The 10,748-nt window shown below is 32.8% G+C and overlaps 1 long non-coding RNA gene across 3 annotated transcripts in view; it reads left to right on the top strand.

Annotated features, from left to right (window-relative positions):
- Positions 1–10,748, top strand: part of LOC111083299 — a 20,014-nt gene that overhangs the window by 4,192 nt on the left and 5,074 nt on the right. For all 3 annotated transcript variants that reach the window (XR_002608934.1, XR_002608935.1, XR_002608932.1), the window contains exon 2: positions 8,157–8,241. This is a non-coding gene — a long non-coding RNA (uncharacterized LOC111083299). The remainder of the gene's footprint in view (positions 1–8,156; positions 8,242–10,748) is intronic.

Genomic DNA, 10,748 nt, shown 5'->3' with positions numbered 1-10,748 from the left:
AGATTATACGCATATTATAAACACTATATATATATATATTATATATATATATATATATATATATATAAAATTCTCTTCTTCTTGTCAAAAGTCCATTTAGGCCTATTCAATTACTTCATAATTTCAGTTGACAAGCCAAACTATCTTCTCTATTACTATTGCACTAGTATTCTGTGAGTGATTCATTTACAATTGTGGTGTGAGTTACCATAATCGTTTGGTCTTCTTTCTTCCAAATATCCTCTGTTTCTTTTGTTGAAGTGCACTCAGGCTGATTGAATTACTGTAGAACCACGCTTTGATGGAATACATTATTATTCTTATCTCCTTTTCTACTGTCAGTCTTACTCTTAACATATTGAATTTTAGGCCTATGTTAGTCGTTAGGCATATCACTTCTACAGTAGTTAACTTCATACCAAACTTTTTCCTTGTCTGTAACTTTACTCTCTTCTGCTATTGTCTGTCCACTGGTTCGACTCATCTCACACTATTTATATGTTTATCACTTAATTGTCTGCCTGCCTTCTAGAAATCTCTGTATTCTTGATGTCAATATATTGCACGCAACGTTCGATAATCTCAACATCAATGAATTATAAACACAACTTCCAACAATCATCTGCTTTTAACTCTTATTATAACAAAAACTAAACAATAATAAAATATTCCTCCACAAAATAAATTAATCAATAATATTTAAACTAAACAGTCTTTTGTATCATGACAAGAGGTGAAATGCTATAACACAGTGAAGTAGCTAAAAGGCCACAAACATTTGAACCTACCTATCTGTGAATACTTAAGTGCTCATAAACAACATTTTTCATCTTGCGAATAAAGAAGCCAGGCTATTTGGTTGAGAACTTCTATTTGCAGGTTATATGATATGAGGCTGTCATATATATGAATTCTTCATTCTGTACAATCAACATTAGATAAAGTTATCCAGTGGTTTTTTATTATTAATTACAATCTAGATAAAATTTTCCTCAAGTGTACCAACTGTTGAATGGCATGTACTCTTTGCTGCTAAGACAGAGAAACAAGGGAACTGAACATGCAAAAGATACTGGCAATGTTTAATAACTTCATTATTTAACCAGGCTGTAGAAGAGCCCAAAACATTAATTTGATGCAAAGGTGGTACATGAACCAACTTATTAACTTAGTAATTGTACTGGTTATAGAATTTGAATAAGATACTTCAGTAATAAAACAATTTTTTCCTGAGAACTTACTATACCTATATCGCTTTCTTCTTTTTCTCTCCTCAGCTCTTTTGCAGTTTTGACAGCCCCAAATTGAGTTTCCCATGCAAAACTTATTTCTGATGCATTTGCTTTACTTACAAATAAAAAAAATCTAATTTTAATACACATGATTTTTTCTTGAACTCTACTATATGTAGTATATTCTTGTATGGTGTATTCATGATGTTAGAAAAACACGTAGGTTCAAGAAGTCTTGATAGAAATGAATAAAACCCCTATAACCTGAGCACTTTTGAAAGGTGGACCTTTCATCTTCAGAGGCAAACTGATTCCCAGTTTCCCCCGAAGAAGAAAGGTCTGCCTTTTTGAAAGTGCTCAGGTTATAGGGGGTTTTTATTCATCTTGTATGGTGTATGTTATTTGTGATGTGTACGAATAGTTGTCACAAGTTCATCTCATGCAAACCACCCTACAACAGGAATCCTGAACAGGTAGTTGGTTATTCCAAGTTCATCTAGCAATACTTTCTGAAGCATCACTTTAACTTATCTAGTTTTTAGTGATTTTTGGTAATCATGAATTGTGTTTTAAAAAATGATTTTTTATTCTTCTTTTGGATAACCAAGCATTTTGCTTGTTTGCCAAATCTTACCATTTCAGCATTTAAAATAATGATGTCTCTATGTATCTGGACCACTTCCATTATTTCGTTACTTTCTTAAATGTAAATTTTTTTAGGGATCCTCAGTGTTAGCAATTACTTCAGCATCACATTTCGTTGGCATTTCTCCTGCCTTCTATCCAAATTTCTGTTAATGAATTCAATAGTAGTATTTGATATGAACTGTGATGCTTGTTTTTTTAAGTTGATATAAGCACAATGATGAATGTGTAAGCATATGTAAAGGCAGTTGAAAGTAATTTAAAAAAAATTCAGTTGGATTACAATACTGCTAAGTTCTTTTTATATATCAAGTAATATTTATCAGCTTTAACAATTCCAACCAAATAGAACCTCTCTCTCTGTAATATTGGCAGTTTTCTTCTGTCCAAGATAAGCTGACAAATATGATGAATGACATTATCAAAATATTTTTTTCTTCTCTTCATTCACATGTCATAACTAGCCTATGCTGTTGTACTTTCAAATAAAGTCAATTATACATAAAACATCTTACCACAATGTTGCACAACTCTTTTCACTGTTTTTTTTTTATAAAGTACAATTTTCATTTATTTAATAAATAAATATCTACCCAGGAGTAACTCAAGGTTTTATGAAAGGTGGGAGGATAAAAAAAATGATCAAAACAGACTGAGAGTAACAAGAGGGTGAAATAAGAAGATACTACATATTCCAGTATGTATTAAAACTTGCTTCTTTTTAATTCAGTACATTATGTTGTGTGTATTCAGTATTTGTAGTTAAAATGGTTCAATTTTATGGCTATTCCCCCCCCTCCAAAGCCTATCAGTGGTCCCCACATTAATTTTAGGATGGATTGGGTTATTTACTGACATCTACCTTGGTAACCTTGTCAGCCTCTGTTTTTTCTTTGGTTTCCTGGCTTGTATGTTGTTGGGATTTATTGGGTAGAGATGCCTTGTTGGAAGGAGTTTGTCTACCTGCTGTAGCCCTGCATGAATTACGTGAGGCTCCTTTTCTTCATTCCTTGATGTTTGCGGGCATCCGGATGCATTGGAATTGTTAATTGATGTCACCCATTTTCTTTTTTCCTTGTTATTGTTGGCCTCTAAACTTTCTTTGGTTTACCTATTGCACTGTTTCCAGAGCACTGTGTCTTAGGACTCTCCAATGTGCATTACTCCCCAGATTCTACTAGCTTACCACATCCAGTTTCCATTCACTGGGGTGGTGGACAGAGACTTTTCCTCTGGAGTGTTTGGGTGTTTTCCTCCACTTTTGGAGAAGAGAGCGAAGTTGGTGCCCCTCCTACCCAGGTCTCTGGATGTTTTTTTCCAGATGTCGGTAGTAGAGGCACCAGCCTCTGCGGGAGTCTACTGGTTCAGATTTGATGCTAAACCATCCAGTTGGTGTGTGCATGGCCCTTATTTTTGATCAATATCGGTTTAGTATGTTGTTCATGGAAGGAGATCCACTATCTCCTCGTAATTCAGAACGCAGAGTGGTCCCATCCTGGGTCCTTGGTTGAGCACAGTGTTCCACGTTCTCTTCATAATTCCAGGGGCAAGTTGAATGCTCTTTGCCCACTTGGTTGGGGTGTGAGGATGAATGTTCATAATTCCAGATCAGATGATGTACGTTCCTTTGATTAAGTAAGGCATACACAATCCCGTCATTCTGATGTTGCCTTTCAGACTTCTTCGGGTGAAAGAGAAAGTTTGTCTGTTTCGGTGTTGCTTCCTTTCTCGTCATGATTTTGGTGGTTTGGAACAGATCACTCTATGGCTACAGGTTGGGATCCAATCAAATGTATATATATATATATATAACATTGTGGTCCAATTGCTCTAGCCATCAACGTGGGATATAGGGACCAAGACCCCTTAATTCCAACCCTCAGTTGTGGAACCTTGGCTATCTGGTTGGGGCTGGTCTATAGTGATAATTACTCATGTACTATTCCACCCTTAATACAGGAACTAAGTTCTGGGTGAAGAGCATGCCTGTTTTAGATGTAGTGCGGCTTCCCCACTCGAGTACTGATTTTATCTTGGTACACTCATGATCTATGCTGATGCTTTCTGTATGGATAATGCCCTCACCAGCCCCTCCACATTCTCAATGTGGGATCCTAGCTGTCAGAAAAGGTAAGTGTGTTTTGGAATTAAAATTTTCCTAAATTGAAAATGTATTTCCAATAATACTTAAATCTGCTAACACCCTCCCACCCTTCCTCCCCACTAAGAACCGGTGTTAGTGAAGGGGATGGTGTAAGTCTCGAAAAAGTGATTACATTATTTGAATGAGGTGCTTATATACAGTACCAGGATAGAGGGCGCATTGATGTAGGATATCACGAGGTAAATATCATCAAGGGCATTTAAGTGTGGTATAAAAGACTGAAGCAAGCGAGACCAATGCTTAGATAGGCAAAGCTGAAGGACGAGGAATAGCTGTCAGTGTCAGCAGAGGTAAGTATTATTAGAAATACATTTTCAATTTAGGAAAATGTTAACTTTTAAAGTCCACTGACATGAGGAAATTCTTGATGTTCAGAAGGTTGAGGGAGAATCTGTAAAATTATGGGTCTATTTGTGGATTTTCTTTTGTTAACAAGCTGTTAGAATCTGTTGTCTGAAATAATTTAAAAAACATCAGTTGGGTAGTATGCATTTTAAATTCATGAGAAAAAACCTAACTTCATGAGATAGTGTGCTACCCTTATACTTCCTATGATTAACAACCATTAGCATGGTTTTAAAGCAGTTTTCATACCTAACCAACTTATAATGGTTCCTTGTTGCAATTAAGGAGTCTAGACTTTTTTGAAAGCTATGAATATTTTTTGTGTACTTTTTCATAAGTCTTTGACTCCATAAAGTTTTTAAGATGGTTTATGCTTTTCATTTTGCTGGGCACAAGCTTTTTGGAGTAATTTGTGTTTTGCTTTGTTTCCACACACCAGTAAGGTTTTTTTTTTAAATGAAAATTATAATTACTTCAACTAAACTACTTTGTTAATAATAAACTATTATATTTCTAACAGTCATGCTGTTAGCCTACTTTTAAAGTTAAAAGAACTGATGTCTTCATATTTTAATAACTGTTGTAAAATATGATTTTATTCAGGTGTGCTTAGATAATCTTTCTAAATTTCCATGCTGGTGTTCTGCATTTAGTTAGTATCTCCCTGTTAAATTGGATGTTAGAAGGTTAAACTTTTACTAATCCTCTTTCTTAAGTAAAGGTTACATATTATTATGTCTTTTCTATAGAAATTTGTATCTGCTGGGCCCTGTATCTATCTCCCTTGGAATAAAATCTATTTATTTCAAGGGGATGTACACAGACTTGTACAAATTAGTATAAGTTGGAGGTGGGAGTTTATCTCGCATGAATAAGTTTGGAATGATTTTTGACATAGTGTAATCTAAGGCTTGTAGAGTACCAAACTTTATCTGGCCTGAAAGTATGGCATTTATCACTTTGTTACTCTTATTTTTGTTTTGGGCTCAGTTCATCTTCTTTTTTGCATATAGTGCTTATTTTTTCCTAAATTTTGCCTTTGTATTACTAAACTCCTTTCTTTTTATGCTTTGAAACTTTTGGCTATTATTTAGGTTTATGGGTTGGCATTCTAGTTTAATAACATTTGGAATCTACATATACATTCAACATGTGTGACCTGTAAAATTGAACTAGAATACTTATAGTGAGATTACCCACACGTTTTATTTTAATGTCAATCTTGTCCTAGAACAAAATTTTTTTTATTGTGATGGAATTTTTTAAAGAATCTGCAACGTTATCAGTTGAGAAATATATGGTTGGGTTTGTATGCAGATAGTTTTAAACCTCTTCTCTTTTGTATTGTGTAATTGTTTTTTCTTGTACCTGCTTTTAATGTTTATAAATTCTCCATTTATGGTGTTAGAAAAATATATAGGTTCAAGAAATAAACTTAACACAAAGTGCTACATTTAACTCTAGAGTGTCTTTGAAAAGTGGGCCTTTCTTCTTAAGGGGCAAACTGGGAATGTGTGTGATAGCCTAACTGTGAGTAGTCTTTACTGATTAATATAGTTGGCTGGTGTAGAGTGATTGTAAAACAAATTCAACATTTGAATTGCCTAATAGTTTTGTTCTGAGTTTACTTAGTGGTTAAGTATATCTTATTACAAATTACAGCATAAGTAACCACTATCAATCCTAAAATTTAAATACATTTTTAGATTGTTGAATGTTGATTTAAATACTAAAAACCTTCTTTACAGTTAAAACTTGTGTACTTGAGAATTATCACCTTTAGTGATCAAAACGTTGTACCTGTTCTAAAAAATAGTCTTTCTTACTGTAAAAGCTGTAACTTCTAATAAGATATTTGAATCGATTATATCATAAAACCACTTTTCCTGATGAAGACAAATTTTCACCAATGACATATTGAGAACTGAAAGTATGGACATAGTATAGTATGTTTCAAAGCCATATTACACTGCATACCTAAATCACAGTTCTTGCAAACCAGCATTACTTTTATTATAATTTTTTTCTCTTTTTAAACGTTGATCGGTGATTTGATGAAGATGCATATCACTTTGCAGGTTCAAGAATAAACTAACAATATCCAGAACAGTTGATAATTGCAGCATCATCATTTAATAATAGACTTGATATAATGATTGTAAATGTATTGAACACTTTCTGTGACTGTTTTTGAAACACCATGTATCATGTTCAACCTTTCCTAAGTAAGAGGACAAGTAGTTTTTAAGGTATATAAGTTTTAGATGTAAGTTTCCTTATAGTCATCCTGTAGATACATGTATGTTTGTTGATAAAGTTTAATTTCATGTTAAAATGACTGTAATATGTATTGTCTTGATACAAAAACGATTTATTGAGAAAAATTTAACTGCTATATATGAACAAAGTAGTTTATGTTACAAAAATTTTAATTGTGAATATAAATGGTAGTATTTATGGTGTCAGGAACTTTAGTTTTTATCAACAGTATTTTTTATCTGGGCTTAAAACTACATTTATACTGAGAAATAATGTTCAAGACTGAAAGGAAATTTGCTAGATGAACTTATTGTTGTTTTTAAAAAGCATGATTAATTGTTGTATGGAACTATACCTTTGCTCTTTTTTATGCTATATAATTTAAACGCTGAATGACAGTCAGCTTTGTTATTAAAGGTTTTATCCCTAAATGATTGTCACATTCTTAGACAGAACTTAGAAACAACATATTTTCATGACCTGTGTCAGTTGGAAAAGCAATACAAGTTGTTTACACAACATACCTGTTCAAGTGATGCATATCTTAAGCAGCTAGAAAATGAAATGGATATTCATGCTATTCCATACAAAGAAATGGCAGCTATAGCATTTATGGATTTCAATCTTTTGAAATAGATCCTGGGAAACTGTCTTCCTGTTATATTTAGACTAAGGAAAATATGCAGAGAGGAAGATTGTGCTTTGGACATGACAGCTTTGTGCAGTGAAAAGTACATTGCAGAGTTATAGTCAAGATGCATAGTTGTCAGATAGAACATGACTGGATATGGTAACATGGGCTGTAATGATTTGGTGAAGCTCAAAATTGTTTTAACATAATGTACTCAACCTCTGTAAATGTATTAGGATTATTCTGCTAAACAGCTGTAAAGAAGATTAAAATAATTTCAAAGTTTTTTCGTACAAGATGCTAGAATAACTGCATGCAACTAAGATACATTAAGAATTATTCAATTTTTGGACATGTTAAAATCAGGAATTTTTCTATCATTCTGTTGGCTCAATTTTTACAGTAGATGGGTGTAGTCAAACCTGATGATGATGCCTCGAAGGCTAGTAATGTAAACATTGAACTTTTCAGTAAGCTGTCTGTTCTGTTGATGTTTCAGTCAAAGTTCTTGATCTAACAAGTTAACCTTGATATTTGCTTCCAACACGTCATTCAAAAGTTTCAGCATTTTAAACTATCCAATCAAATATTACAAAATTCCTCAGTTTATGGATTTTCCAAAGAGACTGTTAGATCAAGAACTTTAACTGAAACATCAACATAACAGACAGCTTACTGCAAACTTCAGCATTTACAGCCTTTAAGACACCATCAGCAGGTTTGATTACACCCAACTACTGAACAAATTGAGCCAGTACAACAACAAAAAAATTTCCTACATTGAACTTGTCCATAATTAGAAGTTGGTTAGATTGACTAACAACTTATCTACCATGTTTTATTGACTTATTACTGTGATTTTTATTATTTCATGTTACAGGCTTCTTGATTCAATTTGGTGACAGAAGATCCCTATTCTACATTTAGCAGGTGGCTCTTCATGTATGTGTGCTAATGAAGTTTAAGTAAGTACAGCATTTTTCAGAGAAACTGTTTTGATTTTGAGAAGTTTTATAGTGTATCCTTATCCAGTACAGAAAAAAGTGTAATGTCTTCAGTATCATCACAGCATACCCTCTTTCAGGCATTGGAATATGGTAATAACATATTGTACTTACATGAAAAGACATTGTCTATGATCTGATTAATCAGTTTCAATTGTTACAATTTTTTTTTATTACATTGTGTAGGTTCTTCGTGAATGACGAGGCCTCTGGCACAACTTACACAAATACAAATAACATAATAGTGGCAAGTCTCTCACTCAGCAGTGTAAATCATAGGGTCATCATGCATCATGAACCAAGAAAACAAATGGAATCATGAAGATAATTCAGTTGATGCAATAACAATACAGTGTGATGATCTGTGAATTAACTTTCATGTTATCGTAACATATTACATTATGATAAAATGTTGAGAAGATATAAGATGTTTAAATGGTGCTATTACAATATGTAGTATGATTAGTTATTAATGAATTGTTGTGGATAGGAATACTTTAATAAATCTTTACTTTTACTACCAAATGAACATATCTGACACCCAGTAACGATTTGTTGGCCTAGAGCATGTACACTAGAGAGAGAGCTGTTGATTGTGAAAACAAATTGAATATACTAAAGCTTTATTACCAATTAATTAAATCAATTTGAATTCATAAGTTCCACTTATAATAACATAGCCTATAAATTACTTGGTAGTATTGGAAAAAGATGAGAACTTGCTAAAATAAACTACTAAAAGCAGGCATGTTGGGGAATGCTCACTGAGGCAACAAAAACATACCTAAAACTAAATTCAAGGACAAAGTGTTTACATTTCCCCATACAAAGTATATACTAATGGTGTAGACTTTGAAGGTTGAACTCCTTTACCTTGTCTTTACTATAAGTGTTGCTTTTCTGATTTACCATAATTTTCTACATACATGGATATCATGCTGTAAAAATAATATAGTATACATATATTTAAGAGCTGGTGAGGGATGAAAAGGAGGAATTATTTTTATATCTGCTTCCTGTTGAACTTTATATTAGTTGTTTGAACAGAGTTTAAATTCTTTTGCAAATTACTCACAAATCTATTCTTGGCCTGGTAGTTTTAGGAAAATACTAGTAACTGCATTATTTTCTGCAGCTATTTGGTCATTTTTATAAATTGATATGTACAAATCAAATTCAGGATGCTCTTTATTAAGTCCTAGTCCAACCAATTCAACCCAGTACTATTAAATAAAATAACCAATAAAAACACAAATCCACTGATTTTTGTTTTTTTAAATTTAGGAATAAAGCAAAATGTATGAACAAGTGTAGTTCAGTCCTTGTTTGCATGTCAAACTGATCGTAATATCTATACTATTGGCCAGAAGTAACAGCGTTGTAATGGTGCTGATAAGTCATGAGGGTAAAGTATACAATATACTTCTTTAATTATATACTAAAATTGCATATTCACAACCATAAAAACACCTATGTTTTGTCGCGGTGGCTACTAGGGTGAGAGATAAAACGTATTGTGGCTTATTTTCTTTCTTTATCTGCTTAGGATTGTCTTCTAGGATTACCAAGCTTTTTCCCATTTTAACTGTGACTGGTTATCAGGCTGCTTTGATAGCTTTCCTCCATTTCTTTTCTGAGCCTCGTGTTGTTTCGTTTGAAGGATCTTGTTTGTGTCTATTTTTTTCAGTGAATGTATATTCCAATTTATGTCCAGCTAGCTGATCTTTATCTACTAATCCTAATCTTTAATCAGTAAAATATAGAATTGGTCTGGTAACCTTTTGTAATAGCTAGGTTATAAATGTCAGCAAGGTCTGTGTGCCTTGTTTTGGAGTGAGATTTGTTTTTAGAAGTCTTTATAGTTAATAATTACAAGTCTCTTGGTTTACCTTTTGAAGTGTGCTGATCAGATGTCTCATAATTACCTTTGCTAAGTTGATCCATCTATCTTGTTATCAATACATACTTCAGTATTAGTGTATTAAATACAGGTTCCAGTCATGTTTGACATCTCCTGTATTCATAGATGAGAGGATTTGTTTTCTGAAATGTTCTTCTCTTTATAGGTATGAGAATTACAAAGTTTTATTTAGGACCAACTCAGAATGTAAACATTTTATCTATCATGTTGAACATGTCTCCATAATTTATATTATGACACTTTTTCTTCATTTCAAAATAAGATTAGCCTGCATCTATTTTTCCATGTCATTTTTGTTTTGTTGATCTGTAATTTCAACATGTACTGTGCATGTTTTCTGAGAAAAATGCTTCAGTTTCACATAGGCTTTTGATCATTTAATAGGACATGATTTACTTGTTCATTCTTCTACAATTTTGGATTTATGTTATATTGAGGTGACCTGTATATTAATTAGAAAGCCTATGAACTATGTACTTGTCATATAATAATGGCTGGAGACGGCTTAAATGGGTAATGAAGAAAAACTTTAATATAAGTTTAACAT

Source organism: Limulus polyphemus, unplaced genomic scaffold (genome assembly GCF_000517525.1).
Source record: "Limulus polyphemus unplaced genomic scaffold, Limulus_polyphemus-2.1.2 Scaffold139, whole genome shotgun sequence".
Classification (NCBI taxonomy): domain Eukaryota; kingdom Metazoa; phylum Arthropoda; class Merostomata; order Xiphosura; family Limulidae; genus Limulus; species Limulus polyphemus.
This window is presented reverse-complemented; position numbering and strand designations above follow the sequence as displayed.